Source organism: Passer montanus, unplaced genomic scaffold (genome assembly GCF_014805655.1).
Source record: "Passer montanus isolate IOZ18808 unplaced genomic scaffold, ASM1480565v1 scaffold2, whole genome shotgun sequence".
Classification (NCBI taxonomy): Eukaryota; Metazoa; Chordata; class Aves; order Passeriformes; family Passeridae; genus Passer; species Passer montanus.
In genome coordinates this window covers 21,600,280-21,620,266 of record NW_024366591.1, presented here as the reverse complement: position 1 = coordinate 21,620,266, position 19,987 = coordinate 21,600,280, and the positions used below count along the sequence as shown (strand labels likewise).

Below are 19,987 nucleotides of genomic sequence, written 5' to 3'. Positions count from 1 at the left end.
AAAAGTGATTAAGAAGTAAAGATTTTTGTTAATAACTGTGATATATTTCTAGACTAACTAAGACTATTTTAAATCATACAAACTTTTCAAAGATGAAATAGAAATTACAGGGCAAATGACGGTATCTTTGTTAATCACTTTCTTTAACGAAACGTGCAGCATCTTCATGATAGTTTTTCTAGTACAAAAGTGTTCAATTTTCTTACACTGATGGTTAAGAAATAAACCACTGAATTGATTAAAAAAAATTCACAGGATGAAAAATTAATTTTCTTTACAGATTGTCCTGTTCAATATTATGAGGATAGTAAAATCTGTAGAAAACCTTCTTGGAAAAGGTAAAGAAGGCTGGTAGAACATTCTGTAGCATCCAAGAGCTTGTACTTCAGTCAAGTTGGATGTGACTGTAAGACCCTGTCTCAGATCATCAGTTGAAAGGTTTTGAAATGCCATTGTATCTGCCGGGTGTTAGAGAATACCTCAGCTTTTGGCAAATAATTTTACCCTAGAATTAAGAAACTGTTGTTGATGAAATTACTGTCCAACAAGAGAGCTCCAGTAAAAAGTTTAGGCTTCTTCAAAGTTATCTAGATTCCTGATTTTCATTTATTTATATATAATGTATATAATATAGATATACACACACAAATGTGTGTATATTTAAATGGTTGTATTATCAGTCTGTTTTTTTCTAGGGTTCTTAAAGAAACTGGGTTCTCAAGCAGTTGAATTTGAGTCCTTTGACGCTGGAGGATTTGAGGCTAGGGAAACTTCCATGATAAGTGGAAAGCAGGATGGTAATTATAGGTCACTTTGCATTTCTGTTTTGCTTAATTTACAATCTGAAGTACAGTCAGGTGGTTGGGCATTTGAATGTTACAGCTGTTACAGTCTAATCACAGGAACTTGGTGAGACTACTCATGTATTTCCTTCTTCAGATTCCTAGAAATGTTAGTGGAGACTACTCTGTGTCTTCAGTTATTAAAAAGAAAAACTAAGTGAAGTAAATAAAATTATTGCTGTGGTTGTCACTCAGGGATATCAAAAGAAAAAAAATATATTATTTTAGTCTGTGAAATTGCCTATAGTGTTAATTTATTGCTATAAAGATAGCATGAAGACAGCCAATATATTGATATTTTATTAAAAGAAAATTTCAGATGTGTTAGTTTTTTGTATTTAAAAATCTGTTCATCTGTAGATGAACATTATGCCCCATTAGCAAGATTGAATTGGTGGCATTACTCTTGAAATCAAAAATAGACCAGTATTTTTGAAATGGGTTTTTGAAATAGAAAATTTTGCCTGTTTATGATTTGGTTCAGCTAGACCAAATTAACTTGGACTCTTAGCAGGGTCTCTCATTTATTCTGGCAGAAGAACAAGCGTTGGGCAGAGTTTCCCAGTCTCAAAAAACCGATGATGGTAAGAGGCCTCCATAGTGTTCCCAGCCAGCTGAATGCCTGAGGTATTTTGCCATACAGGAAATCAATTGCAGCTGAATGTGCACTGTTTCCACTTCAAGTATATAAACAGGCCTTATGATGATATAAAAAAAGAAGAAAGATATTAAATAGTTTCTTGAAAGTTCAGAACAGAAACATTTGATGTTCAGTTTCTGTAGATTCTTCACTGTCACCTTTGGCTCAGTCCATGGCACAAAAATAGCACAGGAGAGATGAATTAATGTTGGATACTCTAGAAAAGGGAAACGTAAAGCAATATCTTAGAGAAATGAAAAGAATAAAAAAGGTATCCTTGTTCAGTTCCAGTTGATATTCTGCTGAGGCTGGGAGGGGTTACAAGTTTAAAGAGGGAATGAGTTCTTTCCCTTGTTAAATCAAAAATCCTCCATTTTTAGGCTTCAAAGCAGGCTAATAAATTTTGTGAGAAAAAGTTGCACTGCAATTTTACTTAAATAGCTGGGTTTGGTAGGAGAAACACTATTTTTGTTCAGATATTTATCATGCTTTGTTGACCTTGTGCAAATACCTAGATTTGATGGAGGTACCAGGCAGATCACAGTGGCCCATGTCTCTGATGTACTTTATAGGCCACTGATGTTGCTTACCAGGGAAGTGAGGGCTCATTTGGATAGAGGTTTCCAACCATTAAAGATAATTAAGTTGAAAATCAGCTCTAACAATTTCCAGAAGGAGTGTGGCCTGAAGCCCTTGGGCTTTACAGCTTGGGAACCCAGCAGTACTTCCTTGCTTCAGCACAGGCATACGGCACAACCATAGGCAAGCTGTCTGATCCAGATTTTTAAAGATATGTAGGTAGGCAGAGGTGGTAAAGGCTCTTAATGGGATTTTCAGAATCACATTAGTGTCTAATTCCTATTCAAAATCTGATTCCTTAGCTTGTCTGAACTGGATTCAGCCCGTGCTATGTTTTATTCAGCTGCTCTTTAGGACAGAATGGGAGGTGTACGTATGGTGAGCGTGACTTAGGGGGACTAAACCGAGGTGTGCCTAGACCCCTGCTGAGCTGTGCAGCTGAGCTCCCTTTTATCCTTTCTCTAATTCCATGATTTCCACCCTCCTTCCTGCAGAATGCCAAGACTCAACGTAGGAGAGGAAAAGTGACTCCATTTTGCCCAACCTAACAGCGATATTTGGTGAGTACTCTACCAGGTAAATTTTTTTACTCTTATTTTAACTTCTAAATTTAAACTTTATTTTAAATGTGAGGTGATGTTTGGTGTGCCTCTGACTGAGAGGATTGCCGCTGGTGTATGGTGAATGTGCCTCAGGTTAACCATGAGGCTGCTCAGTATCCAAGCCCACAGTAGGTCACTGTGCTGAGCGGGCCTGGCGCGTGAGTTAGCCAGGAGAGAGGGCGTTCCTCATGTGCACACTAGTGGGGTTTTGTGCTAATTAAATTCAGTTTTTGGGGGGGGCGCCTAAGCAGTTGGGGGAGGTTGACTGTTCAGTTTTAGCGTTTGTTTCTGAAACTGAGGTTTTGCTAAAGATCTGTAGCTGAAATTTTGTTCGGTTGCTTGATTCTCTCTCCTTGGAAGTGAAAGTGCCACTTTCATGGAGAAACAATGGTCTCCCTGTGGGGATGGGGAGATCCAGGACAACTTTGTTCTCCTGAAATTTCCTATGTTAGTCTATGTCATTTTAGCTGATTTTTATGTGATTTAATTTTGTTTATATAATCTCACTACCTGGCAGTCTTGGAGCATCTAAGGAACTTGGGAACGTAGGAAAAGCAGGTTTACATGCCGTGGAAATGTAACCTGATTGTAATAACTGATTTCACTCCTTTGATTATCTGAAACAAATTGGCATTCCAGAAAGCTTCACAATAGGGCTGGAAGGAGACTCTACAGAAAATATTAAACAAGAGAGCTTTAGGCAAGATCCTTTTCTCCTCCTCTCCAACAAGAAAGATTCCTGGTGCTAACCTAAAGGAATCTTTTCTTCTCTCTGAAAAAAGCAGATGTTCAGTGGCTAACAACTCAGACACTGCTATTTGGAAAAACTTGATGCATTATGGGTAATCTACTTCACTCCTTGCAGTCCCTTGTTGAAGCCAGTGTAGCATAGATAAGTTTATAATTTAAAAAAAAAGAAAGGTGCATTATGTTAATTGTCCCTCTGGCTTCTGTGATCTTCAGAGGGAATACTAATATGCTATATCAGACCACTAATAAATAATATTTATTCTTTTACCTTACTGATAGTGGGGCTTGTAATATAATTTTGTCGTATGTATTTATGGTCCAATTGTGCTCAAACATTTATGAAATTTTAGAAGAATAGCAACTTTATTTTGATTTCAATGCTTTGAGATTGCATAACTGTAATAGAGAGACCCTTGCAGGACTGTGTAGCATTAGATTCACTTTTACATCTGACAAACATTAGTGAGATCTTACTCTCCTTTGGATGCAAGGGAGAACAGTCTCTGTAAGTAGAAAAACTTTTTGTGGAGACTGAAAGAGGAAAGACCAGAAATTCCTCTTCAGTCTTTTCCAAAAATAGCAAGATTTGAATAAGGTTACATGTTTTAACATGCATTGCAGAAAAATAATTGGCATGACCTAAATTCAATACACTAGTTCTCTGTGTTATTTGCTGATAGTTAATTACTGGCATTTTTTTTTATCCACAAGTATGGAGGGGCTGTACATTCCCATCTTCCACACAGGAAATAATTTTATTTATTTAGCTTGAAGTTTGTGCATATCCAAATGCATGCAAAGTATTTGCCTAGTGACCTTAGAGTGAATTATTTGCACAAACTCTCCCCCTTCCCTGATCTCCATTTCATTTCATGTGTGCTGCTTGGCCTTGGTTTTGAGTTGCAGTGGTTTTACTGTGTTTGCATGATGAACAGAAAAGCCAACCAGACCAGCAAACTCAAATAACCTCTTTTCTGAAAGCAGAGATAACATGGATTGTGCCTGTGGCCTGAGATGCAGAGGATTTCCTAAGATTCTTTAGGATCCCTGGCAGAGAAGCATTCACTGTGAAGTGCTTCAAAAAATTGTTGTGTCAACAAAGCTGGAGTGTGTGGGAATGTATCAACTGAGGGGATAAGGCATTCAAGGACTAGATGAAGTGCATATTGTAAGGAATTAATTTTGTGGGAAAAAGGAAAAAACACAAAATATGAGAACTGGTGCTCTGTAAAAATAGGAGCTTAATGGTTTAGGCAGATAAGAGTTTTGAGGGGTGGCTGTTGAATCTTACCAAATAACCACTGGTAATTTTGCCAAATTTGCTTTACATGTCAGGCTTAAATGTGGAATATCTAAGAATATTTTCATTCTGAAAAGCTTTTGGGGGTGGTGGGGGAAAATGTTTTACAAAATTTGTTTCTAATTTGCTATTATGCTCTTGACTTGTATAACAATAATGTTTGTTTTTAATTGTTTCAATAAGTTGGTGGTTAGGATATCTTTACAAGGATTAAAATGGGCTTCAGCATCTATTAAATCATAAAATGTTGTAGCAGAGAAGGAAAGGAAGCATTAGATCAATATACTTTATTCTGACAATTCCATGTGACTTTTAATATGCATGCTAAAAGTCAATACATTAAAAAAATTCCTCGAGCATTTGTGCATCACTGAATGCTTTGTTTAGGTCATGCCTTTAGTGGTGTGAGGGCTTGCAAATCTGTGTGGGGGTGGAGAGGAATGATCCTATGCCCACGTATGAGCTTTTCTGTAAGTTGGGTCTATTTTTGGTATGCAGTGAAGCAGAGGTACAGAGTGAAAATAAGGGTTCAGTTGCAATGTGAAGGCCTGTAAAAGCTTTCCTATTGTGGGAAGTGCCTGCCAAGCTCTTAGAGCGGTTGCATTAGTGTCCATGGGAATATTTGGGGTTTAATTTAGCATGCTAGATTAAGGCCTAATACTTTAATTAAGGCTCACATTTTTAATAAGTTTCCTGCAAACCCTTTGTGGCTGACTACAGTTGTGGAACAGACATAATATAAAGCCCATCTCTAGGGTTTTCTGTTGTTGGCAGTTTTATGAAAGCTGTCATTCTATTTCAGAGTGATGAAGCTGACCAGCAAACGTAATCTTTAATGGGAAGATTCAAGATCTGACTAGACTTCTTAAAAAATGCTAATCCAAATAATTTATGCAAGTGATGTTTTGAAATTCTATGTACCTAGTACATTTAGACTAATGTTTTTATAAAAATTGTGATAACTGTTTCAGAAAAGCCATTGTTAATTGATAAAACAGCTTTTCCAGATAGAGGCTGCTTAATTCTCTTGTCAGTTCCCATGTTTGGGATTTTCTGCTGTGAAAAGGCGTAAATGAATTGTCTGAAAAAGTTCAGAAATTATATAATTAGGCTTTTGTATAACTTGTAGGCAAAGTGATTTAATTTTTAAACATTTGTATATTAAAGTGTTGAACAAAAATTCTTATTTATTTATTTATTTATTTATTCATTTTTAATCAAAAGAAACAAGCTCACTCACTGCTTTCCCCTGCCACACTTGCTCAGAGCGGTCAGTCCTTTCCCGCTGCCATCTCCCATTGTTGCACTCAAGTGACCAAGGAGAAGTGTATACTTCCTTTTGTGTGCTGCAGATAGGCTTCTTAATTGATGACTGCTGCTTTCTTTCTGGCAGAAAGGAAATGAATGGGCAGTAGTGATTATAGCACATCTGTTGTTTTCTGGTGAGCATCCTGTACAGCAGTGAAACTGTCTTGAAGACTACTTTTTTTTCTGTTCTTTTTTTTTTTTTTTTCTGTTGGTTATTTTTTTGTTGGTTGTTTGTTTTTTTTCCTTCTATTCAGGACTAGTTAATAGTCATGACAGGGGACTAGTACAGGGACAGTGTTGTTCCTTTATCACAGGTGTAGCCAAAGCAGAAAAACAAATTGCACGCTAGAAGAAAATAACTTGCTTTTCAAACAAGTGTATTTTACACACACAATCTTACAAAATCTTTATGGATGTGCTATGTATTAGTTGTGAGTCCTGTCTTCATAGTTGACTGCCTTGTAGATTTAATACTCCAAAATCAAGCTGGAAATGGCTTCCTTTGGGGAAGGGGAGAAATAAGATAGCATTCATACCAAGGACCCAAAAGCTGAAACATTCACACATCTTTCACTACAATTTCTAAGATGCCTTTTCCAAGTCTGTGATGCCATTGTCCAGCTTGAGCATCTTCTGCTTGATGTGTTGTAGCAGAGCTCTCAGAAGTGCTGAGAAACAAACTGGGGAGCTCTGAAGTGTGCTCCTGCTCTCCCAGAGAGGAGGTTGGGCATGTATGGAGGTCTTTACTTGGCTTTACGGGTGGCAGAGAAAGAAGTTCTGGGGACAGATGAATGGTGAACTGTTGGTCAGTGTCTGGCCTGAGAGAAGAATGGGCCTTGGTGCTGGGGAAGACAAATGTCTGGAGAAATGCTTGAAGGAGGCCAGTAAAGCAGCTGAGTGAAGTAGGTTATGGTAGCAGTGTACCACAGTTTATCCCTTCCATCACACCAGCCATAATTTTCCCACAACTTTTTCCTTTTAACTCTTGTATTATAAAGATGTGAAAGTGGTGTGCACTCTATACAAACCCTGAGTGTGTGTATTGACCATTTTGTTCTGTCTTGTCATGCAGTGTTTGAAAAACTATTAAATGAAGGAGCTTTGTAAGTCTCAGTTCTTACCACTTATTTAGTTGCTTGTTCCTTCCTTTTCTTTTATCCTGTTCAATTGCACCATTTCTTGTAAGCAAGATGCCAGTATTCTGCTTTTGCACAGACTAAACAGATTGGTACTTGAACTAACAGAGTTTGTGTTGGGCTTGGATGCAGCTGGTTAGCTAAAGTCAGCGATCTGGGTAGTGCTGCCCTCTTCCTTGGGGGTTTCTGATGGGTACTGGATAAAATTGGGGTTTTTTCAGCCCAGTCTTGTCACAGCAATCCCGAGAGCTGCTTTGTCCCTATCGTCTTAGGAGAGGATTCCTTAACAAAGGGTATGTTGAGATGTACAGCTTTCTATCCACAGGATGCTGTTTAGCTGGAAGCTTACAGCCTTTTAAAGGTTTTTCAAATAACAGATGCACCTGGCCACTAGAGATGGGAAAAGTGAGAGAGCATTCTGTGCTGTAGGTGCACACCAACGTGGCTGAACACAAAATTCAGGATACCATAAGTGAATCATGCTGCAGTTAATGTCCCAGGTTAACCTTTAGGTTTTCCTTCATCAGAACAGAATTCAGAAGATGAAAAAGCAGGTGACATAACCCCACACAATTTAAATTTGGGGTTTCCTTCTACCTGTGATAAAACTATTTTGGGTTTTTTTTTCCCAAAGGATTATCTAAGAGTAATTTAAGCAACTAAGTGATCCTTTTTCTTTCTGAGTGAGATACACAGAGACCCTGTTCATGCCTCTGAAGTCTTTTAAACATTTAGCCTACCCCCATAGGATTTCAGAATTATCTTGCATCTCTTGGCAAGCATTATGTTGTAGCTAAGTATTAGTCATGGCAAAAGCCAAGTAATACAGGAAAAAACCACAGAATCATTCAAAATTTATTTGTTCAAGGTTTTGTAAATTCCATTTTATGGATCTCTCAATATATTGAGCTTTATAAAGAGTGTATTATTAAGAAACATAATATATTGTTAATTTGAGCTTTTTACAATTCTGAGCACTACATTGATAGAATATTCTGCACCACTTGAATTACCTGTGAGAAACACTTGAATATTTGTGTGACTTAATGTATTCAAATTACTATATAGGAGTTTGCTAAGATGTTTTTTTATGCAATCTTGGCTTTGAGAACAGATGTGACTTCTTTTATCATGAATTTAAGATGCAGTACATGACCTGGAGCATGACGATAGATTGTTTTACAAAATTTTCAGAGACAGCTCTTTGAGTACATATGCATTGATGACACAAGCAAAATCCTATTAAAAATTAAAAATACTTCTTCCATTGAGGCAGATATTCATTAAAGCTTGATACACAGCTCTTCAGTAAAAGAAACTTCAACAAGACCTTCAACCTCTGAAAGAAAGATTAGCTACTGCTTTTATCAGTATGGACATTGCTTTGAAGAAACTAAACATCTGGTTTCCTTCTGGGAGAATTATGTTCTGTCCACTTGACCCTTTGTAAAAGTAAATATTTTTATTAGTTATGTTATGTAGGAATTTGAAAAAATATTTAATACATGAAAAAAGCCCCAACCTTTGCATATTTAGCTTCAGTTACAGAAGTGCAATACATCAAATGATCTTATGTTCTTGATCAATGAGTTTCTATTGTATTAAAAATTATACCAGTATGGAATTTGATAAGAGACATAACTTCTTCTTTGTTTTCCTTTTAATAAGAAAGTATTTCTTTTTCTCCCTTTCTCCCTTGTCCCCTCCCAAAATTATGTTTGTCAAAGCACAGACATTTCAGCCGTCACTCCTTTCCTTCAGCTATGGCTGTAAACTGCACTTCCAGCGTAAATCCACCTGGATGATATTTGCTTACCATATAATTTAAATGTGTAAAGTTATTTAGTAAAGATAGTTATATGTTTTGACTGTGATCGAACAGATGTTAAGGTTCATTGCAGTTGTAGATTCTAATCCTGTTTTCAAGGTAGAATAAAACAGACCATAATATCATAGTTGTTACATTTATTTCTTCTACGTAAAAATAGATTTCTGAGGAAAAATGCCCTCCATGCATCACAAGTTTAAACACAAATTGCTTGTTTTGTGTTGGTATGAGAGTGAGTGGATATCTCCTAAAATACACAATGCAGCCTTTTAACTAAGGAAGGCATTGGACTTAATGAAATGTTACACTCGAGAAATTATTTCACAAGTCAAGCCAGTTAGGAATTTTTCAGCCAAAAATATTTTGTTGGAAAACAACAATTTATTGAAAACAGAACATTTCACACAATCAGTTTTCGACAAAACTATCAGCAAGAAAATTTTTTCAGATATAGGATTATAGGAAAACCCATTTGAGTTCCATGGAAAAATAACAATGTAACTTAAAACTCAAGCAAATACTATCTCTCTGGAAAGCTCTGTCTCTATTTTTAATTATACTTTCTTTTGAATTAGAGTCCTTCAATGATTTCTAGCTCTTTCTCACAAGGAACATGGCTATTTTCAAAATTCTACTTTTTATTTTTCCATGAAGTGGGAAAGATGGCTTCCCAGTTAATTCTAGTCTATTGATGTTAATTTTTGCAAATTGTTCCTATGGAAAAGAGTCTTCCATTGTTTTAATGCAAACTTGCTGACAAATGGCAGACATGACATGACTCAAGTAATGATAAATGATTCCCTCTGTTCTTTTTCATTCCCCATTTGACATGTATCAAAATCTGCTGGTGACTAATCAGTGAAATTAAGACTTACTCCAGTAAGTGACTGTCAGTGAAGTTAAGACTTACTCCAAATTCTTATAAATTTTATTTGTCCCATTTGTTGTTATTATTATGATGATGGGTCTAAACTGTGTTGCTTATGTAATAGGCACTGTAAGTGCCTGTCTCTTTACTGGATGTGCCAGGGTTGAGGGTTTATTAATCTTCAGGGTGAAGTAAAGCCTTTCAAAAGACTGTGCTATCAGAATAGACAGCTTTTGATCAAGTGGGTTGCAGGATAATTGAGCAACACTTTGCCAAATATGTCTAGGATCTAAACCAAAAATACAGAGTTTTTATGTTTATTTTGGGAATAGGTTCATAGTTGTACATTTGCCTTGTACAACAATATTTATGAGAAATGACATTGAAGTGGACTTTAAACAGCACATTATAATACAAAATGTTACTGTGTCTCTGAAGCACATCTGGTAATGCAAAATGTAAAGCTATTAATTTGGTCAGGACAATGAGTTCTTTATGAATTGGGGCTAGCCCATTGAAATGAGTTTGCTCCTGAATTAATGATGATGGAGGGTGGGGAATTTGGAGTAATGACCATCTGCTGGGTTGTTGATGTCCAGCAGGCTTTGAGAGACAGAGTGACGCCTGTGGTAACATGCTTGGACAAATCTTAATTTCTGTATTGTTACTAAGCATAGAACAAGGAAACAAAAGATGGATGAAACTGTAAAATTTAGGTAATTTTTGCGTGAGACAACTGTCTTCCAAGGGTTGAAGCTTACTATTATTCTACATTCCTGAGCACAGCTTGATTTGATTCCCCCACCAGCCAGGAGAGATGAGAGACAAAAAACCCAAATGCTTTTTACTCTGGGGACTGGAGGAGCCCCACACAAGTGCTGTTGTGTTTCATCTCCTATGGTGCAACAGTGCATATGTGATAAACTGAGTCCCCAGCTCTTCATCCCTGTTGCTATTCGTTCCATGTACCTAAACTGCTTCCCAAGATGTAGTTTATCTGCCTGAAACTCTAACTCTCATGAAGCTCTTTAACAGCCTTTCAGCACTGAGAGTGGTGTACATTTCTTGAGTTTGTCAAATCATATTTTGTCTTACCCATACCTTTATGAGACATAAAGAAAAAAGGTACCTTAGTAGATTGTGTAGTGTAAATAACTGTATAAATGAGGGAGGCATGAAATTCCCCTGCACAAGTAATTTCCTTCCCTGCTTGCTTGGATATTAGTCTTCAAGGTGAGTGACATAAGCTGCTGCATGCTTGCTGGAAATGAGATTAATAGCTGGGGTGTTTTCCTTAAAATGAACTGGCAGTACTGGTAGAAAAATGCATGCTTCTTTCTGTGTATGTGGAAAGCATAGTGTAAACACACATCTATTTATAAGTAGGCATCATACAAATATCTTAATATCTCTATAGTATCATGCTTCCTGCCATTGATCTTTGTCACTAAAAGTAAACAAATAATTTTTCCTTGATGATTCTTATACATTAATCTAGGGTTGCAAACCTCTACTTCCAAAAATGCTGCTCATGGTAAATATCTTGAAGATTACAGCATCCACGGTGTTCTGATATGATTGGGTGGAATATTTTTGAAGTGTATTTCATACTCTTGTATGAAGTGTTCGTTTGGATGTAGGGTTTTCCCTGCAGTCTACAGAAGCAGGCTCACACTTGGGAATAGATGGAGTGCAGCCTTCCTGGGGGAGGCACCAGTATCCCAGAGGAAAAGTGGAATGTAAAACACTACCCAGTAATCAGGCACTGGGGGACCCATGGGCCATCTTCTTCAGGCTGTGCATTTGTAGAGCATTCAAGTGTTCTTCCTAAGAGATTTCTTTTCCTTTATTGCAGCTAAAAGGTTGACAATTTTTTTTTTATTTGGCATCTTCTTATAATCTGCTAAGTGTGCACTCTGATGCATCAGTTAAAGTGGTTCTTGTGATGGAGTTCTTGCAGAGTGGAAAAAAGAGCAAAACTGCAGAAAAAAGCAGAACATGTATGTGGTTAAAATGGACTTTATTTCCATGTGTTTGAATTGGTAAAAGAACAATATATTTTTGTAGTTACTTCTCTGAAAAGTGGAGCAGTTCTCTTATTTCCTTAGAGAAATATGCTGAATTTTCAGCTTCAGAGATTTGAGGCTGGTAGTTACAGGTAATCTGTTTTAGCTAGTAACTTTTGTAACAAATTAATTACCCAAATAGTTGAGTTTCTGTGTATGTTTTGCTGACAGTTAACTTTGGAGAAAGATAAATCTAGATATACTGTAAAGGTTATGCTAATTCAACCCATCAAAATTTGCATGATTCACACCTCGTTCTTTAGTTTTGTAGGTTTTTTTGGGGTTTTTTTTTTGCCTGTTTGGTAGTAATAATTTGAAAGAAATACCACATAGTTTAAATGTTTTGAAATAGATAAAATTTTTCTTGAATTTAAGTGTAAAAACTCAAAGCTGTCAAAAATAACAGGTAATTTTCAAGTTTGGTAGTTGCCATAATGTTCACTATAGTTGCTTTTATTAAGTATCCTGGGTTCCTGTTTTCTGCAAATTGGAGTAGACGCTAAAATGACTGAAGAATTTTTAAAAAGTTTGGCCTTTGTTTTAAAACTAGGATTCATTGCAGCTTCTTCCCAAACTTTTGTAGTTTATGCTTAAACTGTTTTACAGTTGGATTTAAAAAGAAAACCCAAAGCCCCCAAACCACAAAAATTCCCTCCCATTAAGGATCTGCTTTACATTTCACGATGGCATTAGCCTGGTAGTACCACGTGGATGCCCAGACTTAAACTTGTCTATGGAACAGCCAAAAGAGGACTTTGCTTGCTACAGGAGGGTTGGGCAGCTGTCTCTGAGCTCTGCTTGTGCAAAATCTCTTGCTCTGACACAGTGGAAGGAGGTATCCACCATTTGTTGGATACACAGGAGCTGAAAGGTGCAGAGAGCTATCTGAAAGTACAGAGACAAAAAATTATGCTTCTTTTAGAAAGGTTTGTATCTGGTCTGCTTTAAAGGTCAGGACTGAAAGGTAGCAGCAAACCCTGACCCAGTGGCATATGCATAAGGGAAGAGTAGTTCAATTGCATGTAATTATACTTTCTCCTCTGCAGAAAATATGGTTGTCTTTTTTTTTTTCTTCTCTCCATGTTCTGCTTTTTATGCCAGCATTTGTTTTTCTGTCTCTGTCTCCAATCAGAGTTCTTTAAATCTTTGAAGTGTAATAGTGTAATAAGACACAATTAAGAAAAAATTCTACTAAACTATGTGTCAGTAGGTTTTCATGAGCATAGGTGGTGTGAGAAAGGAGTGCTGTAAGGTTACATCTGTGTATAATTCAGATGGGCCCAGGAGTGTTCCCAGGTCTAGGAGAAGATGATCCATGGTGGTCGTGTTTGCTGGTGTGTTGTTGGGAAATGACAGCCTTCTCCATAGACAGTTTCCAGGCATGACTCAGTCCCTAGTGCAGTTCAGCCATCACTTGAAAGATGGTTCTTATGCACCCTGTTTTGGAGACTAGGATTATTCATTACCACAGATGTGTTATTCAGTCCCAGCTTGCTTTTGCACCCAAGAGCACTTTTTGGGCACATCTAATGCCTTAATTTAAGAATAGCCTTAGTTTTTCTCTTGATGAAACCCTGCAATGTGACCTCAGCATTTATTCAGCATCAGATCATCTGCAGGTTGGCCCAGAAATCCCACGAGTGTTTTCACTGTGGGGGAGATCAAGGGTCACGTTTTCTTTGATGTTAGCACATCTTCTCAGTCAGCATTTCTCTGCAGATTTTTAGTTCCTTGCTTGAGTAAGTTTGCTCCACAGAATTGCTATTGTTTATTTCAAAGTGAATTTCTGGATTGTTTCTTTTGTAGAGAGAAATGGAGGAGTTTGGAACTGGGAAAGAGGAAACAGAAGAGTAGAAGAGTTTGGAACTGACTTGGCACTTGTTAAATTGATGTGCCCTGGTGGGTGAACACATAGTGGTGACCATTGGGGAAAAAGTGATAGAAGCTTGGTGGTATCTCTGGGAATACTGCAAGGCTGTGGGAACAGTGACAGGATGAGGAGGAGATCAAGTAACTGTCATCGAATTTAAAGGAGCAAATGCTTCTTCCCCCTACTCCTCTTGCCTAAATGCAGTAAGGCTTAGAGGGCTATAGAAATTCATTTGCTGATCAGATAGAGTGGTTCCCTGCTTTTTGTGCTAATGTACATAGCTCTTGGTGTGTGTCTGAAATACAACAGGGACTTTTTCTTTTTTTCCTGTAGCCACACTGAATAGGCTGGCATAATTTCAGAGTGAGGCAGGACCAGGTGGTTTCCTCTCTCTGCTGTGCCTCTTGCTGGGTTCAGTGGGAACCTGGTGTTGTTAGTATGCACTCTGTGTGCCTGTGTTCCTCAGAGGACAAAATGTGGGCTAGGCAGCAAGAATGGAGGAGCTGGGGTTTTTGTGTACTAAGGATGGTATTACATAACTTGAAACAGCATTATTGGAATACCTCTGTGTTGTTTCAGTAGATCAGTGCTTAATTTTTGAATGAAATATTAAGGTTTATAAATGGTTAGTTGTGTGTCTTGGCAGTGCTTTAGGTTTGTTCCCCAGTTATTAAACTCAGAAGGGTGTTGTGCAGAAAGTTCACATAAGTTATTTCTTCCCTTAAAAGTGGAAGAAAAGGAACTTTCATCTGAATTCACCGGGCTTAGCTCTGAGAATTCAAAAGGCTTTGGAAACTGGCTGAAGCTCTTGGTACTGACTTGAGTAATATCCCTTTGAATATTTACTTTAATCAAGCCTATTTAGAGATTCCTGCTCACACCTCGTCCTTATTTTTGTTGGTTTCCAGTACTAGATCAAATGACCCATGAAATATAAAGCTGTTTTCTTAAAAATAGGTTCTTCTGAAGTTGTCAGTGGTATTGCTATTGCTGGATTTTGTGTTATTTTAGCACATAATAGGTATTTCTTTGTTTCTGTGTTTGAAAGATAAGTCTAAGTTATTTATTTTCTGAGAAGGTGAATGAAGTATCAAAATGCACAATGGCTCAGACTCTATGCAGTTGTCGAGAATTACTTATAAACAACTGATTGATCAAACCATGTCTCTCAAACTGATGTAGAAAAACATTCATCTGAAGGAAATCACCTTTCCAACTATAATACTCTTAAGTCATGTTATTTTTTCCCCATCTGTTTTTTTCTGAATGGAAGTCATATTTTGGTCAGGGGCCAGTGAAGGTTTGCATTTGACGATTTAGTGTTTACTAACAAATCTGGCTCTTCTGAGAAAGAATACTGGAGATAAGAGGCTTTATGTATTTGTATAGAATGAGTTTCCATGTCTAGAGAGTACAGCGGTTTGACCAAAAAGAAATGTTTATTCAACAGCTTGTCACCTGCTTCTGTCAAAATGGTCATTCGAATTCCTTTGGAAATTCTGGCAGGTTGAAGATTGTTACCGTGAGTGGTTTCCCTTTCACCAGTTTTAGTCTCCTAGACTCTGTACTTGTGCTGATCAAGTACGAGTGCTGAAATAATTTCCTTTCCATTTCTAGTCCTATTTCATGTAATACTCCTTATTCTTTCTAATGAATATATTTAATGACTATATAAATGCATGTGCTCTGTCACAGATTAAGCATGAATGTAATTTGAAACTGTAGTTTCTTTGTGCTCTGCACAATACCACAAAAGCCAATTGGACTATGCCTGCAGTTACAGAACTCTGAATTGGGCACATATTTTTCAAAGGTAGTATACAGCAAGAGAGCTCTGGCTTCTCCATCCCAACCAGTTACAGTGTTCTGCAGATAACTGCAGGCTTTGGCTCTGGAAGGCATGTTGTTTGCAAGCCATGCTTCAACAGTTGCACTCTGGAGTGGCTTGATAAATAGTGGAGTGTTTTTACAGGAAATGTCCTAATCTGAGTTATGAGGCCATTCATTTGGGTAAATTGCAAGGGAATGTACTCAATGCGTTAGCTTGTCTGTTATTAATTTCCTCTTTTTTAACATGTGTGCACAGTGTGTATATAAATATATATACGTATATACACATAGATGTATGTATTCCCAAAGTAGGGAGAAGGAAAAGCTGGAGGAACGTGAAGGGGTCCTACAGTCAGCTGCCAGGGCTGGGGGGCTGCCAGGTTCAGCAGCGTTTGGAGCCTGCAATATGTCAGGGCTCAGAAAGCTTTAACTGTTGATTTTTTTATGTGATTTGCTGTGTTGTTTCCTAATGTTGCATACTCTGTGATGAAAACAAAACCCCAAAATTTTCATTAATGATACTTCACTGCAGTCAGAAAGTTAGATGGACATTTTCTGATGGCTTTGGGCAAAAAACCCGCAACAAACGTGTTTCAGAGGGCATGCCTAAGTAGTTATGCATGGCTGTACTTTGGCTAGCCACTCAAATGACAATTTCTGGAAAAGCCAGCTGAGTATTACTTGTCTAATAATTATAAAGTCTACATGTAAACCTCCCATTTCAGCAGTAATGCCATACTCAGGCAATTGCAGTTGAAGGAGACACACAAATGGGCTTTGTAGAAGACTGTTTTCCTCATGGTGGATCTGTGTCTGAGTCTTTCCTTATAAATGTAACGGTGTCACTGTATGTCATGGAGACAAAGCTAATGAAGGATCCACATATAAAGCAATAATTATCCATTATACTGGTTTCAAGTAGATTTCTCCTTCATGAACATTCCCCTTGTCAGCAATGCCAAACCAAACATTCCTTTGTATCTTTCCCCCCCAGCTTTAATTCTCCAAATGAGTTTAGAGTTGAAGGGGAAAATATCATTCTCTCTTCTTTACTTGGAGTTGACATTGTTTAGGAAAATTTTTAAGAAAGTAAATTGACTTTCTGGACAGTGCTGACATTTTTGTCTTTCATCAGTATGACCTTATTCTGGAAGTTTTGTGGTTTTCTTCTACAATGAGGTCTGAAGTTATTTCTTTGAAAATTTGCAGTGAATCCAAACATATTACAAGGAGAGGTGTAGCAACCCTAATTGGAGTTGATGCATACTAATTTCTTTGCTGTTAGCCAAATTGGAAGAAAAACAGCAGTGCTTTTAAAAAATATGCACATGAGAGAATAAATTTGTGATTTTAATTTGGTGCAGAGCAGCATTTTGTGGTTTGCTGTTTTTTGGTTTGTTTTTATTTTGGGAGGTGGGGGAGGAGCTTTCAGAAACGTATTTAAGTGCAGAGCAGAAATACCCCTGAAACAGCTGATTTTGAAAAGCACTTTCCGGTATTTATACCCTTGAAAAGCATTGGGCTGTTCTGTACTCTTGGAGTATTTGCTTTTGGATGCTTTTGCTTATCTCTGTCAAGTTGTCAGGGTTTACATTGCATACTGGTTATGCGAGCTGAGGAAGATGTCATTCCCTATCTCAGTGTCTTGACTTTGGCCCTACACAGAGTTAAAATACATACAAATTTCATTCTTCCCATAGATAATAGCTTTCTACTGACCTTGACTATAAGGAATTTCACTGTAAGAGGGCTATAAAGTTTTAATTTAAAGTGAAACAAGCCCCACAAAACCTTCATTATTATCATAGTCTTGTGATTTCGAGAAACTACCCTGTATAACAGGTGCAGCCTGATGTCCTTACTAAGCAGATGGCAAGGTTGTTTCCTTTCTTCTGATGAGTAAGTGTGACTAAGTTAGTGAACTTTAGTTGGGTGTCAAGAAATTTCCTGAAACAGAAATGAAAAATACAAAAGGGAAGTGTCAGAGGGTGAAACACCTGCAGACACGGCAAGATTGTTTCTACCATCAGTAGATCAAATTTTTCAGATGTATTGGGATTCACTGGTATGTTATTCATCACTGTAATATTTATTCAGCACATAGGACTGGATTCAAGTAAATTTAAGGCCTTGCATATTTTAGTTTATTTTCATTGTTATTTGACTTATTTGCTGTAATTGGATTCCTTGGACTCCAACAACAGCTTTACTTCCTTGCAGCCTGTTTTGATTTTATTTCTTACATTAGATGATGCACTTGCCCATCGGTGATCTTTTCCAAGATGATGTTTAGTGATACTCCAAGCACAGGCATCACATAAAAAGAGAAGTGTCTTTTTAAGTGCTACACAACCTCTCTAATAGAAAATACAATTTGGAGGAGGCTTACAGCCTGTAAAAGCAGGTACCAGGGGCTCTTTACTATATATGCCAAATGCAAATCTGGAGGGTTTTTTGTTCATTTGTTTTGCTTATTTTTTTCTTTTATAAAAGAGAAACGGAAATAAAAGCTGAATGTTAGGATGCTAGCTGGGTTATGGCTCGTTTGCTTGTTTGGTTTTTTTAATATCTGTGAGTGGAGTGGAACAGCAGCAGCAGTCCTTGTCTTTAACCAGAAATCTTAAAACTGTAGTTGCTGAGCACCGGAGGCTTGAATATAAAAAAGACTAGAGAGGGACAGAATGTGAAAAAGACTAAAGAAGGACTCTTTGCGTGTGTGCATCCCTCTGATTGTTTATTAGCCATATCAGCATCTCTTCTAATTGTAGCAAAGTTCAGAGCTTTGAAAGGAATTTGAGTAATTCTGTGATAAACAATGCTGAAATTCTTTCTTCTTCAGTTTCCTTTTCTTAACCATGTGCACTATAAAGCAGTCTCTGCTACCGAAGAAGTTTGACAGATTCACATCCAGCTGTGGAATGTATTGGATTTTTTTTTTCTTCATTTATTAAGCCAAAACTTTTGACCTGGTAGTGAGGTTTAGGCTCTGCAGCTCATTAGAATGAAATCCTAGAATGGCTTTGGTTGGAAGAGATCTTAAAGATCGTCTAGTTCCTCCCTGCCATGGGCAGAGACACCTTCCACAAGACCAGGTTGCTCAGAGCTCCACCTAACCTGGCTTAAACACTTCCAGGGATGGGGCATTTGCCACTTTTCAGGGCAACTCCTTCTAGTGCCTCACCACCCACAGCAATAAATTCATCTAAACCTATTGCCTTTCAATTTGAAGCCATTTTCTCTTGTCCTGTCACTATATGCTCTTGTAAAAAAGTCCCTCTCCAGCTTTCTCATAGGCCTGTTTCACATACTGGATGGCCACAATCAAATCACCTTGAAGCCTTCTCTTCTCCAGCCTGGAAAACCCCAATTGTCTCAGCCTTTCTACCTAGGAGAGGTGCTCCATCCCTCTAATCAACTTGATGATCTAGATGAACATCTAGACTTTCTTCAACAAAATACAAGACCTAATGCCTTTGTAGTTGTATTTCTCCTGAGAAAGATGCAAGAAGAGGGGATGCTAGTGACCAGTCAAAATACCTAATGTATTAAAAAATACTTTAAACTTTATTTTCCCCCACAATGTCTGAACAGTTACCTAGAATATATAGCTGGAAGGGTGAATGGTGAGCAAGGCAGAAGTGCAGCTGTAAACCCAACATCCAGAGACTGTATTTAGGGTAATGTGGTAAAAGGACTGGATAAATTCTGACAGTGACAGAGAATTTGTGGAGGGGAAGGTTGGTTATTCTTTATTGGCAACTGTCAGGGTTCTGGCCATGGGTTTGGCTGTTGTCACAATGTGAGTACTTGTAGTCTAAAATTCTGTCGTCTCTTTAGTTCTGTAACCAGTGTATGTGCATAGTGCTTTTTGTGCTATTTCTGCTCTTGTTATATGCATTACTGAAGAGTCACAAAGTAATGGTGCTGGAAATAAGCTCTTGTAATAAAGAAAATGTTGAACTATGCATTCTTATCTATGTTGAGACATTTGGTTTATTTTTAAATAGGTTTGTTTCAAATTCAGTTTTCTTTGCGTGGTACTAATTAGCACTTAACAGTACAAGTACTATTATCTAAAAAATGAAATCAGGAAGCAATGTAAGGAAAACTCAGTTAAAAGATTTTATCTCTATCTTTCTAAGAGTCAATAAAGAAAACTATGCTGTTGGTTGATTTTTGCACAGTAACTACATGCAATGCATTGCATGGAGCTCTTAATTTGCTCAGAAAATGCTTTGTTTAGAACACATTGTGTGCTTCACTCTATGGTTGTTGAGTAGCAGGTTTCTTTGAGTAGATGACAACAGTATTTTGTGATAACGATAGCTGTTCTTGGCAGCTGTGACTTGCTACTGCTGTACTCACAAC

At 37.5% G+C, this 19,987-nt stretch overlaps 1 protein-coding gene across 2 annotated transcripts in view; it reads left to right on the top strand.

Annotated features, from left to right (window-relative positions):
* Nucleotides 1–19,987, top strand: part of PLEKHG1 (pleckstrin homology and RhoGEF domain containing G1) — a 126,251-nt gene that overhangs the window by 9,346 nt on the left and 96,918 nt on the right. For both annotated transcript variants that reach the window (XM_039707525.1, XM_039707526.1), the window contains exon 2: nt 2,556–2,621. The gene's annotated coding sequence lies outside the window, so the exon portion shown is untranslated. The remainder of the gene's footprint in view (nt 1–2,555; nt 2,622–19,987) is intronic.